The sequence below is a fragment of the Rhinolophus sinicus genome, chromosome X (genome assembly GCF_036562045.2).
Source record: "Rhinolophus sinicus isolate RSC01 chromosome X, ASM3656204v1, whole genome shotgun sequence".
Classification (NCBI taxonomy): Eukaryota; Metazoa; Chordata; class Mammalia; order Chiroptera; family Rhinolophidae; genus Rhinolophus; species Rhinolophus sinicus.
In genome coordinates this window covers 30,646,432-30,672,221 of record NC_133768.1, presented here as the reverse complement: position 1 = coordinate 30,672,221, position 25,790 = coordinate 30,646,432, and the positions used below count along the sequence as shown (strand labels likewise).

Here is a 25,790-nt window from a genome sequence, read left to right as displayed (position 1 = left end):
AATGATCTCAGGGAGAACTTCAACATAGAGATAGAAAGCATAAAAATGGAGATGGAAACCATAAAAAAGAACCAGTCAGAAATAAAGGATACAATAATGGAAACAAAGAATATATTACAGGGAATCGACAGTAGATTAGATGAAGCAGAGGATACAACCAGTGACGTAGAAGATAAGGTAGCGGAAAACACCCAATCAGAACAGCAAAAAGGAAAAAGAATCCAAAAGATTGAGGAGAGTTTAAGGGGCCTCCGGGACAATATGAAGCACACCAATATTCACATTATAGGGGTACCAGAAGGAGAAGAGAGAGAGCAAGGAATTGAAAACCTATTTGAAGAAATAATGACAGAGAACTTCCCTAACCTGGTGAAAGAAATGAACATACAAGCCCAGGAAGCACAGAGAGTCCCAAACAAGATAAACCCAAAGAAGCCCACAACAAGATACATCATAATTAAAATGCCAAAGGTTAAATACAAAGAGAGAATCTTAACAGCAGCAAGAGAAAAGCAGTTAACTACAAGGGAGCCCCATGAGACTGTTAGCTGATTTCTCAACAGACACTTTGCAGGCAAGAAGGGAGCGGCAGGAAATATTCCAAGTGGTGAAAAGCAATGACATACAACCAAGATTGCTCTACCCAGCAAGGCTGTCATTTAGAATTGAAAAACAGATAAGGAGCTTCCCGGACAAGAAAAAGCTGCAAGAATTCATCACCACCAAACCAGTATTACAAGGAATCTTAGAGGGACTCCTTTAAGATAGGAGGGGGGTTAAGGATGGGTGAAAGGGGAAGGGATTAAGAAGTACAAATTTGTTGTTATACAGTAGTCATGGGGATGTAGGGTATAGAATAAGGAATATAGTCAATAATATTGTAATAACTAGGTATGGTGACAGACAAGTACTAGAGCTATCAGGGTGATAGATGGAAATGGGGTTGGGGGCAGGGTAAAAAGATGAAGGCATTAAGAAACACAAATTGGTAGTTAATACACTATGGGAAATATAATCAACAATGTTGTAAAGATCATGTAAGGTGCCAGATGGGCACTGGACTTATCAGAGGGATCACGTCATAGACTGTGTAGATGCCTGACCAATGTGCTATACACCTGAAGAGCTGAAGGAGAATAATACTAAATGCCAACCAGAACTAAATATATAGGTATATATGGTGTTTCCCCCAAAATAAGACCGGGTCTTATATTAATTTTTTCTCCAAAAGACGCATTAGGGCTTATGTGCAGGGGATGTCATCCTGAAAAATCATGCTAGGGTTTATTTTCTGGTTAGGTCTCATTTTTGGAGAAACACGATATAGTCATGGGATGCGAAGTACAACATAGGGAAGATAGTTGATGGTACTGTAACAGCTAATATAAGATGTCAGAGGGGTAGCTTTGGACAGTTCACTAACTGCTGAGCATCACAAAAGATACTATAATCAAAAATTTTCATAGCGGCCCGGCCTGGTGGCTCAGGAGGTTGGAGTTCCGTGCTCCTAACGCCGAAGGCTGCTGGTTTGATTCCCACATGGGCCAGTGGGCCCTCAACCACAAGGTTGCTGGTTCAACTCCTAGACTCCCACAAGGGATGGTGGGCTCCGCTCCCTGCAACTAAGATTGAACATGGCACCTTGAGCAGCTGAGCTCCCGGATGGCTCAGTTGGTTGGAGCGTGTCCTCTCAACCACAAGGTTGCCAATTTGACTCCCGCAAGGGACAGTGGGCTGTGCCCCCCGCAACTAACAATGCCAAGTGGACCTGGAGCTGAGCTGTGCCCTCCCTAAAATTGAAAGGACAACAACTTGACTTGGAAAAAAGTCCTGGAAGTACACACTGTTCCCCAATAAAGTCCTGTTCTCCTTCCCCAACAAAATCTTTAAAAAAAAATTTCATAGCATCACACAGAGACACAAGACTTTTAAAAAGCATCTATTTTGAGTAATTGACACTTAAAAGTAATAGGGGTTGATACTTTAATCAAAGAAAAGGGTATATCTAAATATATCTCATTAAGGGGTACTTGAAATGCAGCTTTAAAAATGGAACATTTCTGAAAGTGCTCTTAGGATGAAATTAGTAAGAATGAAATTAATTTGCTCTTTGCCTGTTACTGTGTGACAACACAACAGTTCGGGAGATTTTCAGTACACTCAGAGGGATGTTCAGGATGCTTAGAATACAAGCTAAACAGAGTATGCAAAAATTCTCTTGGGAGTGCCTTTCAAATAGATGAGCAGGCAAGGACTGCCAAAAGGTGAGAAGTACCAGACAGTAGAAGATGCTGTAGGGAGAGAAATAGTTCTTGCACTCTAAACCCCAAGCTGAAAGACTCAAGAGCAGATGCTATGGAACTGCAGGCACTGCTTTTCAATAGAGAAGTTTATTCTCACATGGGCAGCTCTGTGTGGCACATGCCACGGGAGTGCAGTAGTTGATTTTTTTTTATATTCCACCATGGGATGGATTCTCTGAACAATAATACAAAGGTCAAGTAACAATACTATCAGCTTTATAGTGATGCTCCGTGAGGAGACCCCTCAAAATGTTCTACCACAATAACAACCCACACTTACATGACTCAACGAATCCTTATGACGCCTCACAAAATAAACTGTAATACCTCCATCGTGGAGATGAGAAAATTGAGGCATAGAGATGTTAATTAAGATGCCAAAAGTTACCTGTTTTGTAATTCAGAGCACTCTGGTTTCAGGGACCCTACTGTTAGCCATTAGATCTGACTGCCTCTCAGTGCCCCCACAGAACAGTAGCCCACAAGCTGTTATCAGATACTCAATGGAATCTTTAAACATTAATTAGTCCAACAAAATTTTGGATATATGTAGTGAAACCAAACAAAATATTTTTTCTTCTACAGAACTTCTCAGAGTCTTTAATGTTCTACTGTTCACTGCGAATTCTCACAGAACCCTCTGTTTGGAAAAGAATACTTAAAATTATTGATTCTTACCTTAGCATCATGTATTTCGGGGTTTTTAAAAAGACTTACTTATCTTTAAAAAATTGGTTAGGAGAAAACCTAAATAAATTCAAAAGAAAAAGATCTGAAAGAAATATTAGAAGATATACTTGTATTATATTTAGTAGTTCCCCTAAATGCTTTTTAACTACCAAGACCTATAACATTCTATACTTCCCCCCAAACAGCTTCACAGAATAGACCATATATAAATTTAAAATATCTGTACAAAGGAAGCAACTTCAAATAAATTTAAAAGAAACATGAGACAGGCTGGGAGAGTAAGATTGTTCCGTATAAAGGAGGAAAAGTATTAATAATTAGAAAATACAAAGAGCTCCTACAAATTACAAGAAAATAAACCATTAAAATAAGGGATAAAAAATAAGAAAAGGCAATCGATGTAAACATGAAAAGATGCTCACTTAGCCTACCATTTATGTAAATATAAATTACAAGGAGAAAATGTCTTAGATTTCCCATTAGATTATGAAAATGTAAAAAAAAAAAATCCTTATCATCCAGGGTTTGGTGAGTGTGTATGGAAATGGGCGTGCTCATGTCCCATTGGTGAAAGTGGAAGGAAGTTCAACCCTTAGTTGAGAGAATTCTCCATGGGTCTCTTTCGTATCTATGCATCTTCCAAGGATGTTTGTTTAGTGACTAGCATTGAAAGACACAGTGTCTCTCTCTGGAGGAAAGGGCAGATTTGCTTAAGATTTGTTTCATAAAGTCTCTCTCCAGGACAGAGGACAGATTTGCTTATAACCACTGTAAAAAGTTTGGGTTCCCTAAGTTCAGGGTTCCTCAGCTGTTACACAAATGCACTGATACACAATTTCCACCTATGCCCTTGGGGGCAAAGGGAACCAATGCAAGCATGAAGCTCATGAGACTTGCCATGCTATGAGTAAAAGTCCACGGTGTCTGACCGAGGAGTAGCATGTCTTCCACCATCACACATAAAACTATGACAAGCCTACTGATTAGCTTTAAATTAGCATAAAATTTCAGAGCCTTTATAATTCTTCTCACCCTTTTCAGAGGATGTGTTGAGTCTTTCAAAATTGGCCAAAGGGTACAAAGTTTCAGTTATGCTAGTAAGTCCTAGAGATCTACTATATAGCATGGTAATCATAGTTAACGATACTGGGCTGTATACTTAACATTTTGTTAAGTGTCCTAGTAAGTAAATACATAAGGCAGGAGAAACATTTTGGAGGTGATGGATGTTTATGGTATTGATTGAGGTGACTGCTTCATAGGTGTACACTTGCCTCCGAACTCACTAAGTTGTATATGTTAAATATGCACAGCTTTTTGTGTGACAATCATAACTCAATTAAGTTTTTAAAATTAAGCTATCCATGTTTTGACCACTTGTAAGACTCTTTCAAAAAAGTTAATATCTGTGTGTATATGTGAGGATAATATATAGATACTCAATGTAGCATAATTATCAAGGGTGAAAATTTTGAAACAGCCTGAAGTTACAGCAATACCATGGTGCCATAAAATGAGATATTTAAAAATATGCAACAGTTTAATAAAATCAGCTAATGAGTGTCAAAAAAACAAAAATATGTACCGACATGGAAATATCTAAGCTACATTGTTAGTTGAAAATCGGAAGATTTCTATGCTTTTAAATGCATATGCAACTAATGCAATGCAATTAATGTGTTTAAATATATGTACAAAGTCTGCCAATTAAGTTCGCGAACTCACCCTAGAAAAAGTGCTACATACTTCATTGTTGAATGTCACTATGGTCACCTTCGAAGTACTCCCCTTGGGAAGCTATGTACTGACGCCAGTGCCTGCTCCACCTTTCAAACCAATTTTGGGACTCTTTTTCTGGAATGGCCATCAGAGCTGTCGTCGTATTACCCTTGATGTCCTGAATGTCATCAAAATGTCTTCCTTTCAATATTTCCTTTATCTTCGGGTAAAGAAAGAAGTCATTGGGGTCCAGATCAGGTGAGTAGGGAGGGTGTTCCAATACAGTTATTTGTTTACTGGCTAAAACCTCCCTTGCAGGCAGTGCCATGTGAGCTGGTGCATTGTCGTGATGCAAGAGCCATGAATTGTTGGTAAAAAGTTCAGGTCGTCTAACTTTTTTACACAGCCTTTTCAGCACTTCCAAATAGTAAACTTGATTAACTATTTGTCCAGTTGGTATAAATTCATAATGAACAATCCTTCTGATGTCAAAAAAAGGTTAGCAACATCGTTGCAACAAGTTTGCGAACTTAATTGTCAGACCTCTAGCCTGAAAATCAGCCAGTAGTTAGGAAATCTAAAGCTGTCATTGACCAAGACCAAAGGGAAGAATAGTTCAAGATGGATATGTGAGAGGAAGCTCTACAGTAGAGGTTATGATGCAGGAGACCATTTGAAGCCTGGAGAATTTTGAAGAATCATGTATGTTCTAGCATGAGTGTAGTTTAGATCCTTTTCACAAGAGTTAAAGTAAGCTCAAAGGAGTCCTTTTCAAGAGTCAAAGTGTTGGAAAGTAAGGAGAAATGTCTTCAGACATATGAAATGCATGGTAAGATAGCTCTCGCCTGAACAAATACCTTAAATGTTAAGTAGTTTGAAGGCTGATGTAAGAAGATGCAATACTCTACCCAGAAGTTTGGCTAACTGCCATACAACCCCAATTAATCAAGCTCTCTAAATGGATTGCAAATGTCTTCCAAAGTCTTATTGGCATGACCTAGCTGAGAAGACACTAGATCCTTTGTGGAAACTCAGTTTGCAAGCCCAGGAAGATCTATTTTTAAACTACACTTGAAATTGACTCTCACCTTCCCAGATCTCTCTTCTAGAGGGGGCATTATCCATAAATACAGCCAGCCTTGCTGCTCCTCCTACATAATTAATATTCCTTTCAGTCTGATTGGTGATGTCATGTCTGACAAATGCAGCAAGGAACTGTGATAAGGAGAGTAAGATAAGCAACATTTATGCTCCTCAAAGGTCGTCTTTCACCATGATTTACAATAGGGGGTTGACAAACGATTTTTATTAAGGGCCAGCCAGTAAATATTTTAGGCTTTTTGTTACAAAAGGCAAAATCATGGCTATTCTGTAGATACTTATATAACAATAGAGAAAACAAATGTATACATATATTTTATTGACAAAATTCAAGATATTGTAATATGATTAAATGCAGTTTTTCTTTCATCTTTTTTTTTTTTTAACACAGATCTACTAATGAGAAGAATGGAGTTTTACCACAATGAGATATCACCTCACCCCAGTCAGAATGGCTATCATCAACAAGACAAATAGTAACAAGTGTTGGAGAGGCTGTGGAGAAAAAGGAACCCTCATACACTGTTGGTGGGAATGCAGACTGGTGCAGCCATTATGGAAGGCAGTGTGGACGTTCCTCAAAAAATTACGAATAGAATTGCCATATGACCCAGCACTCCCTCTCCTGGGTATGTATCTACCCAAAAAATCTGAAAACATTTATCCACAAAGACGTTTACGGTGGCCAAGACATGAAAACAACTAAAGTGTCCTTCGATAGATGAATGGATAAAGAAGCTGTGGTATATATTCACAATGAAATACGATTTGGTGAAGAAAAGATGACACAGTACCATTTGTGACTACATGGATGGATTTTGAGATTATAATGCTAAGCGAAATAAGTCAGAGAGAAAAGGTAGAGAACCATATGATTTCACTGATATGTGGTATATAAAACTGAAAACAAAAGAACAAGACAAACAAATGAAGGAATAAAAACTCATAGACAGACAATAGTTTAGTGGTTACCAGATGGTAAGGAGGGTAAGGGGGGTGTGAGATAAGGGTAAGGGGGATCAAATATATGGTGATGGAAGGACAACTGACTCTGGGTGGTGAACACACAATGGGATTTATAGATGATGTAATACAGAATTGTACACCTGAAATCTGCGTAATTTTACTAACAACTGTCACCCCAATAAACTTTAATTTAAAAAAAAAGATGAATCTGAAAACAAAAAAGAACGGAGTTTTAGAATAGATAACATTTCACTTAATTGAGGTCCAATGTTAGTATTCCTAGAATCAAAACCGATGATAGTAGATCTGACTCCAGAACTACTAAACTTGAAGCTAAATTTTAACAAGAGCCTCCAGTGATTTGTATGCACCCTGAAATATGAGAACACACTGGCCTAAAGTTTCTTAATGCTATCTGGGCTGTGTTTCTCTACCCCTTTAGAGAAGATAATGAAAACTGTGTACCCTAGAAAAGGTTCACAAACCACTCGAAGTCCATTGAAGAATTCCTCCAGGATCTGTGGCCCTGAAGTTCAGACCCCAGAGACTGTTGCCAGGCCAATCCCAGGGCAAATATGTTCTCCAATTAGATTAGAGTTCTAATTCCAGCCATTTACTGTGTTATAGAAGCTGGGCTACTTAACCTCTCTGAACCTCAGTTTCTTCTTATTTAAAGCAGAGATAGTAATACCTACCTCATAGGGTTTAGGGGAGGATCAAACGGAACTGCTAATGCAAAATGCCTAGCATAGCCCCTGTCACCTACCCCTTTTCCATGTAAAGTGATGGAATTCCTGAGACATCAAATGCAAAACCAAAAACAAGTCATTATGTACTTCATGTTATCCAAGTCATTATCAATCATACCTGTTCTTATTATCCATGCTGTATTATATTTTATATTGGACTGTATATTTCCTGCTCCATTATTATACTTGCCTTAAGTACTTTTCCTTATGACTCATGGCAATAATGACAGTAAACACATAACACATACAAATGCCAGACACTGTTCTAAGGTCTTGGTTTACATATATTAATTCATTCAACCCTCACATTAACCCTTTGAGCTTGCTACTATGTAATATATATTATATACATATATAACAATATATAACATATAACATAACCAACAGGTATATATTTACATATATTTAAATGTTTGCAATAATTGCATTTATTTCCATTTTTGGTAAAAAGTAGATTGTTTTTAACTCCCCAAACACACATTTATAAATAATGGACATTGTAAATGTTTGGAAGAACAAATGGCAGAGTTGGAGCTATCGGGCCATTTTTAGCAATGCAGCTTTTTTATTATGGGGGGGCATTCATTTGCAGAAAACTACACACACACATAATTCTGTCTCAATCTTATATCTATGTCCAGCACTCCTGCGTTTGAGTGCGTACCTCTGTGTGTACCAAAGTACTGTACAAAGATGGACATACAGGCACACCTGAAAAATAAAGATGGACTGCAGTCAATCAGATCCTTTTGTTCCCAAGAAAGGTGGTCTGTACAGCAATGCTACTCCAAATGTAGTTCATGGACTGATGCTGGCCCACAAACCGTTATTTACTGTCCTGAGACAAGACATGTACAAAACTGAAAGGATTTTACAACTTTTATAGGCAGTTGACATCGACATGACAAAAGAATGTTATCAGTGAGTGGACTCGTCTCATTGTACAGTACATTCTGCAATGCATTAGTTTGAGGTGGTTTGGAAAGTTAAAAACAAAGAAACCAGTTGTTTACCAGATAGTTTGGGAAACAATACTGTGAGGTAATCCTCAATATGTTTTCTTTTTCTTTTAATGTTCCTCAAACTAAGTGTTCTCTCTACCAAGAATAAAGCTTGGAGGTCTCAACATAGTTTTATTATAAGACAGTGTAGAGGGGAATGTAATATGACATGGGAGCAGCTTCCCCTGACTGAGAAAGGAAATAAAAGTTCCAACAGTGGTCGGGGTGTGGAACAGGTAGAGGAAAATGAGGGCAGGAAGGGCCTGATGCTACTTAGCCCCTGAAGGCATAGCCTGAGGAGCTCAGCTGGGGAAGGGGGTGTTGGCTGTGGTGTAGGGAATGGGAAGTGCTGAGAGGGCCAGTAGTCCTTAGAGTAATGATGAGGGGTCCACAGACAAGGTGCCCTTGTCAGAAGGTTATGGAAAGGATGCCAACCACCGAGACACTGGGGATAGGGTCACATCTGCAGCAGCTTTGCAGATACCAGCACAGATTGGGTGAACCTGTGAACCAGGGATAAAGGTAGAAATGTGGGCAGCAAGAAAAAAAATGTCCCTGGGAGATACTGTGAGAAGTTACTTAACTTGACCAAGCTAACCTTGGCACAGAGCAGGGACTCTGGTTCAAATCCAGGCTCTGAAATTTGTCAGCTGTGGAATTTTGGTTACATAGGAAGCACTTGGGTCATAGTAAATTCTCACAAGATATGAGCAGTTACTATTATTATTGGTGGCAATATTGGACCTACATTTCATGTTCGCTGACCCAAGTTCAAGAGTTTTCCCAATATAATCAATCAAAGATTACCACGCGATTTTATCTTCATTGTTCAGGAACCTACTCTGTAGACCTGAGCAGGGCTAATATTTGATTATATCCTATTGTATAAAGCCAAACATATAACTGTACAAGAACAACGAGAGTCAAAGAGAAATTCACTTGAGAGAAAATCAATAGTTATTTGGTTTGTTGTGTATAACTGATTGAGAACTAGCCTTCCTGTGTAGGGAGCACAAACTCAGTAAGAGCCAACAAAATCAGTAAAAGCCTATTAAGTTATTTTGTAGCTGTGAATGGTTTGAAGCCGGTGAAATTCTTCCTTCTTGATCATGGCTAATGCAAAGCGAACACCCCAGTTCTCCCCGCTCCACTAACTACTGGACTTCCTAGTAGTTATTTTCCCTGTGCTAGCCTCTCAATTGGAGGGCAGTGATTCTTTGTCACAAAATGTGTTTCAATACATTATCTAGTTTATAGTCAAGATATGCAACTTAATTATACACTTGTCTGTAGGCACAGACATCTTTGGATATTTCATTATTGGCTGAAAGTCGGAAAAAAATGCTTATTTTGCATTAGGCCCTTACTGCTTTATTTGAAAACTCATCCTTGATATCATACTGCTTGATTTAAATGAAATTAATTTCAAAAATATTAATCATATATTAATTTTAATGTGCTTTCATGCCAGGAGACTAAAAACTGTTCCTGTCTATACATAGTTCCTGGGAGAATATATTAATATACTTGTCTATACTCTCTGATACCTGAATTAAATAAGTGTTCGATATGATCTCTCTCGGTCTGTGTTTACTAAGTGGGCTGTGGCTGAACTTTCGTTTTATAATCCAGATAAAAGTGTGTTTAAATTTAAAGTCTATTTTTAAACTTTGGAACATCATTATTTGATGGCTTCGTTCCAAGAACAGTTTCTCTACACACACACACACACACACCCCTCCCACTCCATCTCAACTATATTTTCTGGTAAAATCTACTACTTATACTCTTGGAAGACATTATCAATATTAAATTATTTTAAAGTTATATTGAGGATTTTACTTGCTTTAACATGAAATATATCTTAGAGTTGCTTTATTATTCCTTTTTTTAAAAAGCCCTGACACTCTCTTGGAAATATTTTCTGACTGTACAACACCAAAATGAAAATGTCACTTGAAGTCTATTTATATGAACCACAGATCCTTAAATGGACTGGACATGTTCTTAATGTAGGAACAGAGTGTTTCCTGGCATTAGTTAGAAAGATTAAATCAAATTAGCCTGGATAAGTCAACTGTTACAAGGACTGGAAACTGCTAAATTAAACTTTAACAAACTTTAACAAATGGTACTATGTCTATTTGGAAATGAATATGGTTATTAATCGGTTCAGTGAAGATAAGTCTGATTTTAATATTTTTATGCAGTGAAGAAGAAAATGAAGTAAAAGCCTATTAATTATTTTGTAGCTGATAATACTTTATAGAAAGTCAAAAAATAAAATCCCTAAGGTAAGAAAACACTTAAATGAACAAGTTAAAACAGAAAATAGAAATAAAACAGCAACTCCAAATACTGAGCCTGAACTTTTGAAATGTTAGCAAAAACAAAGATGGAAACTAACATGCACTCAAGGGAGTAACCCCATGGCCAGAAGCAACAATTAAATACAGTGAAAAGTAGCTGCCAATTTACAGTATATGTCTAGGAAATGGAGAGTATCCATTTGAGACCTTTGATGCTCATGTACAGAATCTTGACTGAGAAAAATCAGACTCGTCATGCACAGATATTGGTATACTTAGCATAAATCCTATTTAAGTAATTTTTATATATTGTGAAAAACTATCAAACAGTTAATAGCAGTTGTCAAGGAAAACTGGAGCTGCAACATTTAACAGCTGCCCAGCACTCCAGAACCTGCCCACCTAACCTGACGTTAGAGGTGCTAAGGTGACAGGGTTCAATGGTTGAGAATATGAGCTGTGGTGTTGTGCTGCCTGGGTTTCAAACCTGGCTCAATTACCCATTAACTAGGCACAATCTCTATGATCCAAATTTCATTCTTATGTAAAGGGGATAATGATATCTCTATCTTACGAGGTTCTTGTAAAGATTCAATTAGTTAAATAATTCTAAGCATTTACAACAACCCCTGGAATATTCTAAGTATTATTATTTGTCCTTTCTTAACATGGAAAAAAGAAAACCCCTCATCCAAAATGAACTGCTACTGTGTGTTAGTAAAAATGCACAGGGGGGCAATGATCCTATGAATTCAGAGCAACAGAATTCCTCAGGTCCCTTGGACTCCAAAATGCTATAACCCTGTGCTTCTTCAAGAAACAGATTTCTAGAATACAGAGGATAGCTTAAGTCTGCTTTCTTAACATGTAGACATTTGGATACTGACATTTTGATCATGTCTCTGACATATTTTATGACTCTAAGGGGCAAACTATTCACCATTCTTTTCTTTCACACACACACACACACACACACACACACACACACACACACACACAAATGTGTCTGAAAGACACTTATCCTCACCCTTAATCCCCAAAAGGTTGCTTAGAATGCTCATGCCTCCTTGATGTGCATTTGCTCAGTTCTGCCCCAGATGGCAGAATCATTTTTGATCTGCACCGTGAGGGATTCAGCCAGGTAGAGATGTACACTGTGCGGCTCTGTGTTTCCATCCTTTATGCACCTGATCCTCACCTGGTGACTCGGTTGTAATAGTTCGCTCCCACCTTGTACCCACATGCTGCCTCTTTAGCCCCACGAGCCCCCACCACCACTTCCACACTTGTAACTGTTTTTAAATATTTTACATCTATGTGCCCTTTGAATTGTACACCCCCTACGAGTACAAACTATTACTCCCATTTTACGGATGACGAAACTCAGAACAGAAAAGCTAACTGAAAGTTCCCAATTTTACACAGCTGGTAAGTAGCAAAGCCAGGATTCAAAAGTCAGGTACTCAGGCTGCAGAGTCTATGCTCTTAACCCCTGCGCTATATGCCTCAGTAGTTAAGCTCCAGGGCCTTGCTCCCTGCTCCTGAGTTATTCCTCTATTAACAAATCTTACTTTACTATTTATATAGTGCTTCATAGTTTAAAATGATTTCACTTCCATGAGCTTACATATTTCTTCCTTGTGATCACTGTGTAAGAGAGGACAAATTGAGGAAACTGAGTTTCACAGAGAGATGAAGTGCATAGGAGCCAGGAAATGATAGAGTCAGAACTTAAACCTGGGTCTTTGGCTACCAAAAACCTGTGCTTTTTCCACCACTCTGATGATTCTGTTCCCAAGGTTTAGAAAAAGAAGATATCCATGAGGTATGGACTTCATGATGGAGTCTGGCCAAGACTTTGAATCCTAGGTAGCTCTCAGACTGAGGGAAGAGAGGATGAGAAAATAGAGAATAAAAGAAAATATAACAACAGGGACATGGAGAAGGACTGATGCCAGACATATTATCATGAAAGAAATCAAAGGACTTGGAAATGGTTTGGATATTGAGAGCAATGTTAAAAGCAAAATTGACTTCCAGGTTTCAGATGTAAGAAACCAGGCGGTCAACAATGCCATTAGCAGAAACATGGATGAAAGAGGAAGTGGTATGACATAAAAGACAGTGAGTTTCGCTACAACCATGATGAATATTAGATGACAGTTGAACATACAAGTGGGAAAATAGATAGTAGATGGAAAGATCTGGAAATTGATATCTTGGATGCACTCACTTAGATGTCATTAAAACTGGGTTGATGAGACGTCACAAAGAAAAGAAGTAATAGATTATGGGCCAAACGCTAAACCTTTGAGGGAAACCAACACTTAGGGAAGAGAGGAGGAGGAGAACAAGAAAAGAGGCAGAAAAGCAGTTGAACAGATAATATAGAGTCAGGGATGACAAGGAAGGAGAAAGTTCAAGAAGTAGAAAATGATCATGAATGTCACATAAAACAAAGACGTCAAATAGAATGACGGATTTGAAAAAGTATCCTCCGTCATTACTTCTCATAATTGAATTATTTGGGTGAATTAAAAATTAACATCTTTCCTAACTTGACTGGAGGTACATAAATGCAGACCTTAGTATTTCCCACTGTAACTTCAGTGCCTAGCAGTACCTGATGTATAGCTGTCATTAAATATATACTTACTGAATGGATAAATAAAGGAATGAATATAATGAGATTCCCTAATACCACCACAAGTAACTCTTGGAATTAGTGTCAATAAAGTAGAAGGTAGATGTCACGTCATAGGGGAATTTAAAGAAAGTGGGATTTTAAGAGAGAGAAAGTGGATAGTACGACAGTAGGGGCAGATTTTGTTAACTACCTCTTAGAGATGTGTTTTTGCTGAGATGGAAATCAGATTGAGTGAATTTCCTGTCCTACCATGTTTCCCCGAAAATAAAACCTAGCCGGACTATCAGCTCTAATGCGCCTTTTGGAGCAAAAATTAATATAAGACCCAGTCTTATAATAAGACTGGGTAATATAATACCAGGACTTATATAATGTAGTATAAGACCAGGTTTATATAAGACCGGGTCTTATATTAATTTTTACTCCAAAAGATGCATTAGAGCTGATGGTCCGGCTAGGTCTTATTTTCGGGGAAACATGGTAGTACAATATATATTTATCAGATTTTGTACCTCTAAGAATTCTGCCTGACTTCCAGAACTTAAGGTCGCCACTATAATAGCCAACTACACAAGAGATGGAAGCAATCGGACCATCTGCTTTATTACCATTATCTTCAGTAGAATTAGAAGTCCGTGGGCTAGGAATGATGGAAGATGTAGAGAAAACATGGTAAGGGAAGAGAGGTCAAAGGAAATGACGATACTACCCACAGAAAGAGCCAAGAATGTAACCAACTTGGAGAGAAGTTAAAGAATCTCGTGCAATCATTCAAAATGTGTGAATGTGTGTGGGTGGGTCAATGTCTGAGCGATAGCACATACACAAGCAACATATGGGATGTACAAAAACATAGCTACAAGTAAATTCCATATAGAAAGTATTAAAGATGATTAGCTAAGTGTTTAAATATGCTGGCAAAATAGTCATAACACATGCCATTGTATAATAGAGCTTAGGTAAAACAAACTGCTCACTTCACATATTAAAGTTGCATTTCCTTAACATCCTAAATAAGAAAGTAGCCCTTACAAAAATACTGAATATGCCTCTGGGACACAAAGAGGCAGAAATTACTTTATTATTTAATTCCCTAAACCTATTAGAAGACTTTACAAACCTGAAGAAACTGACAACACATCTCTTTCCCAAATTTAGGCTGGCAGACAGAGAATTTCAGAAAATTATAAATACATAGATAATAAATACATAGATTTGACAACAAAAAAAGATATTTTTCTCACCTTTTCCCTGATCTTTTTCTCGGTTATTAGTTGCTCATATGTAAATATATGTGTATGTGTGTGTATGTGTGCATGTGTGTACACAGGAATGTCACACATACACATACACACTCAGGGATGTAGGGATCTATTTCTTAACATTGAAAGTGTATTATTTGCAAAAATTCAGAGAATACATGCAATATACGGTCTACAGTAGAGAGTAATACATTATTTAATAAATACTATCATACTTTTATGAATAAGTTTTCCCCTTGACAGTATAAACAAGGTGATTTCCCAATTACTATTATACAAAATGTAAATAGTATTCTTTCATCATAAAAGTAATGTAGTGAAGCTCATTTGGGCACTGTTATTGGTATTAACCAAAGTACTAAAGAAGTGAAAATACTAGAGAAGTAATACTTTCAGCCTAAAATGGGGGGAAAAAAAGGTTTGGATAAAATTTAAAGTACTTATTGATAATTAAGAAACAAGTGGGTCTACAGAATAGTAATTCTTCCAACCGGAGCACATAAATGGTTAAGTAGAGTACTTTCTCGGCAAATAACCCACCATATTTAAGGGGGAAAATATGTCATTTGCAGGGAGTCCTTGACATCTTATTTCTCAGGGGGCCTGTCCATTGTGTTGGTGTCCTTTAGATGAAGGAAGGTGAAAGCTGACTTTAATGTGCCATCGCCACTCTGTTGTGAATATAGCAAAGAAAGGTGGCCCACAGAAAACCATAGTGTCCAGTGTAAGCTATTCTCCAGTGAATAGGAAAAGGGCTAAATAAAGTTGGTCAGCTGTATAAAAGGCCAGTACATCTGACCACACGTGTATATTCCAGAATTTCTGTTTTCAGGTCATCCTTTCCCTGCAGTGCAGAAGGCCAAGATGGCCATGAGCATGCTGGCCATCTAGTCTGACAGCACCCTGGCCAGGATGGCGCTCGGCGTGCAGATGAGCAGCGTGAGCTCCAGCAGTTTAGGTTGTTGTAGAAAGCTACGACCGTGGTGGCCATGTGCCAGGTCTGCTGCCAGTTGGCCAGGCCGCCCTGTAACCACTGTGGCCACCCATTGCCAGCCAAGAACAGCACAGGTACACGTCTCATAGGGATATATTTTTTAAGGATTTCACCAGAATCCAACTGAATGTCTTCATGCACTTAAGTCACTGGGGTGTAAATTATAAGTCTTATGTTTAAGCTGGTGTCTAAACAACACGTAAACAACTTACTATAAAGTGCAATTAAACACTCAATTCCCATGCTTACGAGACATTTTAAGGAGGCTAAATTTAAGTAGCATTTTAAAATAACATTATCATCTATATGTAGTATTTTCTAGTTATGATTTTGAATGCTTTAAATAGATACACCTTTTGACTCCAAGTATATACTTTGATATATTATGTTGCAAAAGCATTTTTTACTTCAATGAGGAAGATGGCATTGCTAATTAAAACAATCTATATTAAAGAGAAAATTTTAAAAACTTGATGCATCTTTCTAGTGTATATGCATATTCATAGTCAATATCTCATTTCCTCATGGTATTAAAAACATCACATTCATGTTGAAATTATTCCAGAGTTTTCAGATGTTAGTAATTCCTTCTACTAAATATATATCCATACTGGATATTTAACCATATCAAGAATAGGACTGACTGAATGCAAAAATTAATTCAACAAAGCTAAATAAAACATCTGAGTTTTCTAAGAAATAAAAGAAATTTAGAGCAAAAGGACTCCTATTTTATACACAGAGGTGTGAGAGGATTTGGTAAAGTGACACAGTACTGCTACTGTGAACTTGATTTCTTTATGTCACCAGGATATATACTTGTTCCTGGAGACACTCATTGTTCAGTAGGATATAGTGCAGTATTTCAATTTGTAGATTAAATTAAGTGCTAATAACAAGAAGATATGTATATTTCCCTCCTCAAGCCATCAAACTTATCCAGCAGGCCAACGGCCAAAATGTCCCCTTTGTATATATTCTTCTTTCTCCTTTTATTATAAAACCCCGTATCAAATGGTAGAAGGAATTATTTCCTGACAAGCAAACCCCACCCCTCAAGAAACACAAAAATACAAAAATCAAGAAAGCAGATGCTATACTGAACTCCCCAAACACATTATTCTTACCTCAATCTGACGGTTGGATCACTTTTGGAGGCTCACTTTTCTGTCAGACACACAAACTGTACAATGCTGGACTACTTGACCCTCATGGAGTGCTAGGAGCAAGAACTTGAAAAACCAGTCTCTCGTGTTCCCACAATCTATTTACACATTGAACACACCCAATGGCACAGAGTAATGTTTATCTGTGGTGGACAGCTATTCGAAGAAGCAGGCAGTGTCTGCATTTTCAAAAAGGAATGCTTCTGTTGATCATCAGGGGAAAGGTAATAGCTATTTCATCCTCTAAAGCACATTTAGGAGAATTTTTGACATGAGATACTTTTTAAATCAATGTTGTAAAGATGATTCATTCTTTTAATATTCTATTCCTGAAATCTATTCTTAAAGGATCTGAGAAAAATATATATTTAATGATAACTAACACATATGTGCCAGATACTATTCTAAGTGCTTTACCTATATCATTTCCCATAATTTCCAAAACTTGTTAGGTACCGTGTTTCCCTGAAAATAAGACCTAGCCAGACAATCGGCTCTAATGTGTCTTTTGGAGCAAAAATTAATATAAGACCCGGTCTTATATTACATAAGACCGGGTCTTATATTATAGTAAAATAAGACTGGGTCTTATATTAATTTTTGCTCCAAAAGACGCATTAGAGCCGATTGTCTGGCTAGGTCTTATTTTCGGGGAAACACGGTATGCAGAAAACCCAAGGTCTTTCCTAAGATAGAATTTGATGACTGATTCCTCAAAATTAATTATGAGGAATAAGTCATCAAATTCTATCTCCTCTTCAGAGCTTGTAAGGGTTGGGTTTTAGAATTTTCAAGGGTGGATCTATTATAGGTCTTACTTTAGGGCATGGGCTTTACTCCTAAGGCTTCTGGTGTCTCAGCTGAATGCCCAGGCTATTCATGAGGTATTATCAACATCTTTTCACTCTTGTTGTCTGCATCTCCAACGTGGGTCAACTGGAAGTATCTCTGTTCCTCTCTCAACCTTGTACCCTCTGGTCAGTCTCAGGTAGTCTCGTCCTGTGAACATGCAGCCCAGTCCTCAGCCAAAGACTCTTGGAAAACCTCTAAATGGACTTTGGAAGATCTTCCTTTATATAGTTTCCTCTTTCTCTGATGCCCTGTTTTGCAAATTCCAGCTTCTTCATGTCTACTGAACTCATTTCTGTTTCCTCAGCCGAGCAGTACCACTGTACTCTGCCTGGAATCCAGCTCACAGCACCACTGGGATGTTTTTCTCCAGGCAGAGAACTGGAGTGGTGGTTGAGCCACCTTAGTGGGTTTCCTTTCTCTCTGGAATCACTGTATGGTGCTGCCTGTTGTACAATGCTCCCAGCCAGCTCATATATTTTGTCCAGTTTTATGGTCATTTATGGCAGAAGGGCTAGTCTAGTAACAGTTACTCTATCATAGTCAGAGTGGAAGTCCCCAAGGGGATTCATTTTTTATCAAATTTAAGTGTCATAAGAAATCTATTTGCTCTTCCAGTTTTACACAGTTGGGTACAATTTTCACCATCTCAAAACATAATCATATGCATCATGTGACAGGAAGATGGTGGGGAACAATTTCAGGGCACATGGGATAAATTAGCTGGCTACTATATCCTTTATCCTCTCCTAGCATCTTAGTTCGGGTTCCCTTAGAAGTAGATACTAAGACATGGATTTGAGCAGAAGTAGTTTATTTGGGAGGTGTATTAGTCTCCTATGGCTTCTGTAAATTACACAATCTTGGTGGCTTAAAACAATACACATTGATTGTCTTACAGTTCTGAGGTCACAAGTTGAAATCACTTTCACTGGCCTAATTTCTAGGTGTTCACAGGGCCACATTCCCTCCAAAGGTTCTAGGGAAGAATCTGCTTCCTTGCCTTTTCCAGCTCCTAGAAATGTATTCCTTATATTCTTTGCAGCCCCTTCCACCATCTTCAAAGCCAGTAATAGCACAGCATCTTGCTTCAGTGGTCACAGTAGCTTCTTCTGTGTCAAATCTCTCTCCACCTTCCTCTTATAAAGGCACTTGGAGTTGCATTTAGGGCCCACCCATATAATCCAGGATATTCTCCCCATCTCAAAATCCTTCCCTTAATCATATTTGCAAAGTCTCTTTCGCCATATATAGTAACATTCACAGGTTTATGAATTAGAACCTAGATATATTTGCAGGCCATTACCCAGCCTACCACAGTGTACCCTGGAGCCCCTAGAGATTCCTGTCCATCCCACATACAAAATACATTAACACCACGCCATCAACCTCAAAAGTCTGAACCCCCTTCAGTACCAACTCAAAGTCTAAAATCTCATCATCTAAATTAGGTCTGGGTGAGATTCTGAGAATGATCCATCCTGGGGCAAAATTACTCTCCATTTATGGACTTCTGAAACTGGACAACAAGTTATTTACTCTCAAAATACAATGGTGGGTCAGGCATGGGATAATAGTTATGGATATTCTGATTCCATAAGAGAGAACAAGGAGAGAAGAGTCATCAGCACTAAGGAATCTTGAAATCCAACCAGCAAGTGCCATCCATTAGATTTTAAGGCCTGAAAATAACGGCTGGAAGCTGGGTCCTTGTCCTGTGGATCAACCTTGTGGGACCGAGCCTCCATCCTAGGGCCTCTGGCTCTGACCTCTGGGCATATTTTAATACTACTAAACAATAGTCTTGTGTCAGTTCTTTGCATTCTCTTTTTAAATAGCTGTAACATCTGCTGGTTCTCTCATGAGTTAAGCAAAATCTTTAAAGATGTGCTCATTTCATATCTGTATGAATGTCATGATTTTATCTTGTTCTGAAAATTATCTTTTAATCATCTTAGAGGTCCAACCAAAATATCCAATACATTAACCTACCGGAGCCAGGTAAATTTCAATGACAAAGAAGTATAACTTGTGCAGAGTTTAAGCCCAGGCATGTCTTTTCTTGGTGGTCCAGGGGAATCCAAAGCACCAATACAATGATGTTAACTCTGTTCCTCTAGTTTTAATTTTCTGATCTCCTAACTTAGTCCTTGTTTTATTTTGGATACATTGCAGCCCATAAGTTATTTCTCATTGTTGACAGAAATGAATGGGAATTTGGTTTTAGAGTTGGACCATTTAGAGTTCTCTCTAAATAGACTCATGGTTTATAGATATCTAAATTTGAATGGATAAGAGAACAGAAAGTCTGGTTTATCGGTCTTTTTATTTTCTGGTTTGTTTTTGAGCTCAAATCAATTAAGAATTTCACACCCAATGGGTGAAAAACAGCATTTTTTTTTTAAATTTTATTTTATTAAATTTATTGGGGTGACAATTGTTAGTAACATTACATAGATCTCAGGTGTACAATTCTGTATTACATCATCTATAAATCCCATTGTGTGTTCATCACCCAGAGTCAGTTCTCCTTCCATCACCATATATTCGATCCCCCTTACCCTCATCTCCCACCCCCCACCCCACCCCCGTTACCCTCTGGCAACCACTAAACTATTGTCTGTGTCTATGAGTTTCTGTTTCTCATTTGTTTGTCTTGTTCTTTTGTTGTTTTTGGTTTATATACCACATATCAGTGAAATCACATGGTTCTCTGCTTTTTCTGTCTGACTTGTTTCGCTCAGCATTACTCTCTCAAGATCCATCCATGTTGTCACAAATGTTCCTATATCATCTTTTCTTACTGCCGAATAGTATTCCATTGTGTATATATACCACAACTTCTTTATCCATTCATCTATCGAAGGACATTTTGATACCTGCACTGGCAAGTTTCTCTGTTTCTGTGTTTATTCTTAACTTATGGCATAGTTACAGAATTGAAGCTATAAGCTCTATTTCTCTCTGCTTATATGTCTGTGTCTGTAATTCAGAAATGCCTTCACCTCTAATTATATGAGTGTGTAATGTTTTCCTACCTTTGGGTGATATTATTAGATCATAAAAATCTCTGAATTTAAAGGAGCTCTGTTCTAATTGGCATATCTAACAAATAATTGATTATATACATGGAATATTCTTATAAAATTAAACTACAATACTTAAAATGAGCTAAATTTAAATAATATATATTCTCCCAGAAATTGACTCACAACCATTTTAAAAACTCAAATTCATATAATTTAGGTAGATGTTTGGCAAACACGTCTAGCTTACTAGTTTGGTTTTTGTGAAAACAACTATGTATTCTTTGACTTATCAGTATTAAGTATAATACAAGCATTTTCATGCTACCTGGGTATATTTTTTTCTAAACTTATATGGTTTTACTGATCAAATAAACTAGAATTACTTCCACTAAAACATTAAGATTCGAAAAACATAAATTTGTTTAACCAAATTGAATTATGTTTCTGCCACACTTGAATTTCTATAGTAATAATGTTATAGTATGTCAGCTTAGGAGCATTTCCAAAATCATTAGATAACTGAAAATCTGGGATGAAATTACAATAAGTTAAATAATGGATGGCTTTGATCATTTATTAAACACTGAAACACTGATGATTAAGCATAATTTTAATTTATATACTTCTGCTTCTTATTTGCACATGCTACAAAGAAGCTACATCTTTAGGTCTGTCAATGAACAGGCTCATTTCTGCCACAGTGAGACACTGTATAAGGAATATGTGTAGCTGCATAAAGCTGGGCTAGATGTATGCATGAGCTGGTCTGATAAATTCATATAGTACACAGTTGTGAATCCTAGTCTTCTCTGCAAAAAATAAGTGACTTTGTTTAAAAGTTGTAATTAATATACATGAATGAAACTCTAATAGGGGGTCTTAGGATGAAGGGAAAAAAGAGAATGTTTCTAAAATAAAATGGCTTTTTGTGCCAGAATAGGAAAGAGGAGGCTGAAATGCAAAACCGAACATGTATAGAAAACTGTAAAAGGTTCACAGAAACAGAATTTGAAAAGGAACACAAATGTGTGTTAATTTTTTTTTCCAAATCTACTCAGTTTTCATGAGTTTATTCATAAGGTTTTCAAAAAGAATTTATGGCTACTTTAGTATCAAATATTATATTAAAGTCTATTCAAGAATGATTTGCTCTCAATAAAAAACACCAACTTTTGATAGAGTATGGGTCTGTCCTTAATAGGAGATTGTAAAAGGTCACTCCTCAGCTGTATTAGTTTCCTATGACTGCTCCAACAAATCACCAGTCTTGGTAGCTTTTAAAAAAGACAAACATAGGTTTATTTGCCTACAGTTCTAGAGGTCAGAAGTTTGAAATCAGTTTCTCTGGGATACATTTTTTCTACTCTGCCCAAAAAAAGCAATGATTTTATAGCTCCGCAGAATAAATTTCCATACTTTGTTCTAACTTTATGATTACTCTCTTTAAAGCAAAAAAAAAAACACCACACACACAAAAATTATATTGCTTTTGAATGTTTATTTATTGTACTGCCACTTTGAGTAATAGCTTCCACAATCCTACCCATAATCTTAAGTGCTCAAATGTCCAGGCAATTTTATTTTTGCCTTCCAGAAAATGAATCCTAAATGAAGACTAAAACCCTGGAAGTCACAAAGATTCTGTCACATTCCAAAAAGAGAGGTGATAAAATTAATAGATTTATTTGATATACTACTACCTATGAGTTTTACAGAAAAAAATATTGAAAGAGGTAATCAGCCTTCCCTAGGTTAAATTTCAATAGGGAAAATATTAACATTAATATTTCAGAAATTGTATCATGTATAGAAGTTCCTGGAGATATATCAGCTTTCTCAGTGTCCACTATATGTTATTTACCAGAGTCCTGGTGGTACTTTCCATGATGCTATTAGGCAACAACACTGATAATGTTATCAGGTATAACTTCAGTTGTTATTTTTAAACGTTTAATTGCAATTTTACTATTTTAATTTCCATCGAACATCTACTAGGCTTGTGCTTTCACCACTAGAGCTTTATTAAAATACAGATTTTTTTTTACCACTAGAACTTTATTAAAATACAGATGTTCAGGCCAAAACATGTCAACAATCAAGGTGTCCTTTGATTGGATAAAGAAGTTGTGGTATATATACACAATGCAATACTACTCTGCCATAAGGAAATATGAAATACTACCATTTGCGACAACATGGATGGATCTTGAGATTATTATGCTAAGTGACATATGTCAGACAGAAAATTTTAACAACTATATGATTTCACCGATATGTGGGATATAAAACTGAAAGCAACAAAGGAACAAGATAAACAAATAAAGAAACAAAAACTCATAGACACAGACAATAGTTTAGTGGTTACCAGAAGGTAAGGGGGGAGAGAGTATAGTAGAAGAGGGTAAATGGGGTCAAATATATGGTGATTGAAGGAGAACTGACTCTGGGTGGTGAACACAGAATGTGACATATAGATAATGTATTACAGAATTGTACACCTGAAATCTATGTAATTTTACTAATCATGGTCACCCCAAAAAAATGTAATTAAAATAAATAAATACATAAATAAAAAATATAGATGTTCAGGACCTACTTTAGACTTTTGCTAAAATAGCCTTAATCATTATGTTCACAGACCTTTTGTCCAAAACTCATTCTTTTGGAATTGGCTTTATCTTCCTTTGCATACCACGGAACAAAAGTAATTTCACCTTCATTTGCATTATTTTTGTTATGTCCCCCCAGAAAAATGTTCACTTGTGAAAAATATTACTAATAAGTTAATCAAAGTCATTGTAAGTGTCTGTCTCCTCCAGTTTGCTTAACTCTGATGGTTCCCACGAGGCTGTACAATAAGCTATAGGAGAGAGGTCTTGTTTTCAACAAAGAACTGTCTAAGAACTGCCAGGAAAAGGACAGATACTTCAACGAACAGGCTCTTGGGCACAAGGTACTGATGTCATCACATAATTACTGTTAAGACCATGTCAGTGGACTGAGTCAGAATTACCAGAACAAGTTAACTGAGAAGCAGAAGTGTTCATGACATGGTTTAACATGATGTACAGCAGAACAACACCTAGGTTTGCAAAGTACAAAGACCTATCATTTGAAATCAATCCTTTTCTTCTAACCTATCAGGAGTTCCCAAATAAAACACAAGTGAAAGTTCATGAGAAAGAGTTATTCAGAGTACTTTCCTAGAAATCCAAGAACCCTAAGATTTGTATTGAAGAATGCTAAGTTCTTTTTCAAAGAGGAGAACGTGAAACACTTTCCATCTCAAGGACCATTTCTCAGCATATAGGAAAGAGCCTTGATAGCATGTAGGAGAGCCTGGCCCTCCTCCCGATGTGAACTTGGGAAAGCTGAATACCATGTCTGGGCCTCAGTTGTAAAATGGATACCCTGAAAATAATCACAGTCCCCTGCACCCGACTTACCCACTTTCGATAGAGAACTTTCCTTTGGAAAAGGTCATAGAATAGTAATTGTACACCTCAGGTTGATGTTTGGAATAAGTTAGTCCAATCTCCTTTTATAGCCATGGAAGGTAATGTGCCCTAAGTAAATGACATCATGGGTAACGTGAACTTGGTGAATCTCCACCTGCAGATGCTGGGGAAAGGCCTGTTGGTCAACTCAAATGAAGAGAAGAGTAAGAGTTGAACCTGGCTAAGGCTAGGAGGGTTTCCTGGCTCTCTGTAACAAATCACCAAGGAGCTAGAAGAGCAGTTCCCCGGAAGGACAAGGCCTACCAGGACCAATATCATGACCTGGAGGCACATTATTCTGCCAGAAAGTGATGGGCCAAACAGAGGCAGAAGATGCTGGCAGAGAGAAAAGCTGCTAAAGAGGCCTGTGTCAGGCAGCTCCCTGAACCCCCCTCACATGATTATCACTGTATTACTGAAATAAAGTGCATGGAACCTGAAAAAACTTGTGGGCGGACACCTTCACAAAGGGCTATAAATATCTGGCTTAATGGGCATTATGTGTCAAGAAGGGTTTCTTGGATTTATACAAGCGCATATTCCAAGGAGCTCCAGGCACAACCCCGACACTGATTCTTGGGACACTCCTGTGAAGTGGGTGAGGGCTAAGCCAGCTCCAGCAGCTTTCATAGATGGTGGACGGAGGTGGAGAGAGGCTGAGTCCCCAGGCAGAGGGGCGCAGACAGAAAACCAAGGTGAGGACTGTCTGGTTCCCGGATGTACCTGCCCTCTCCCTCTGCGTGGCACTCTTCTCTGCCGCGGTTTCCAGCCAGTGGCCCAAGCCTCCAGCAGTCACATGAGAATCAGGCCCAGCGGCACCTTGGGGAGCTCGCCTGAGCATCTGGCCTACACGGAGGGAGACACACAAGCTCTTTATAAGGGCCTGCTCTCTGCCGGGCACTGTTATGCAGCAGTTACTGACACACACTGACTTCATCTCTGGGAAAACCCAAAGGTGGAGGGGCTCTCATTACCCCGTGTTACACGCGACGGAAGTGCTGCTCAGAGGAAACCAATGAATGTCCAGGATCCCATGGCCAGAAAGTGGTGAATGGGGACGGCCAACCCAGGTCATCTGGTCCCATTGCTGAAGTCAGCCGGGCAGCCTCTGACCAGCCCTGCAGGACAGGCCAGGAGGCAGGAGGGTGACCTTCGAGCATATGATCCACAGGAGAAATAAATGTCAAATGTTGACACTCATAGGAGAGGGGTTAGTTTTCTACAACACTTAACATGACTCTTTCTTTTAACACAACACTTGAAAGTGTTTATAAGAATTGTATGTGCTTTTGAGTCCATCACTTGGGACAGAATTTATACAGAATGTACTTGCACGTCCTAAAACGTAGCCACAGATAACTCTCTCTGTTACTCTATTAAATATATGGTAAGAAAAGATAGCTGTTTCATTTGAGAATGAGATTTATAGTTGTGTTTATAATGTATTATTTAGTAATCATTAGAGCTGCTTGAATTACATGTCTTAGACCAGATAGGAGCTTTTATAT

General features: G+C 37.8%; 1 protein-coding gene across 9 annotated transcripts in view; it reads right to left on the bottom strand.

Moving 5' to 3' along the window:
- The window catches only part of SYTL5 (synaptotagmin like 5), a 212,820-nt gene that overhangs the window by 105,028 nt on the left and 82,002 nt on the right, over positions 1–25,790 (bottom strand). For 6 of the 9 annotated variants that reach the window (XM_074323684.1, XM_074323687.1, XM_019747832.2 and 3 more), the window contains exon 1: positions 16,869–16,992. The exons of 2 other annotated variants lie outside the window; for them this stretch is intronic. The gene's annotated coding sequence lies outside the window, so the exon portion shown is untranslated. Of the gene's footprint in view, positions 1–16,868; positions 16,993–25,790 lie in introns of those variants that run through there. One more of the 9 variants, XM_074323686.1, reaches the window with a different exon arrangement.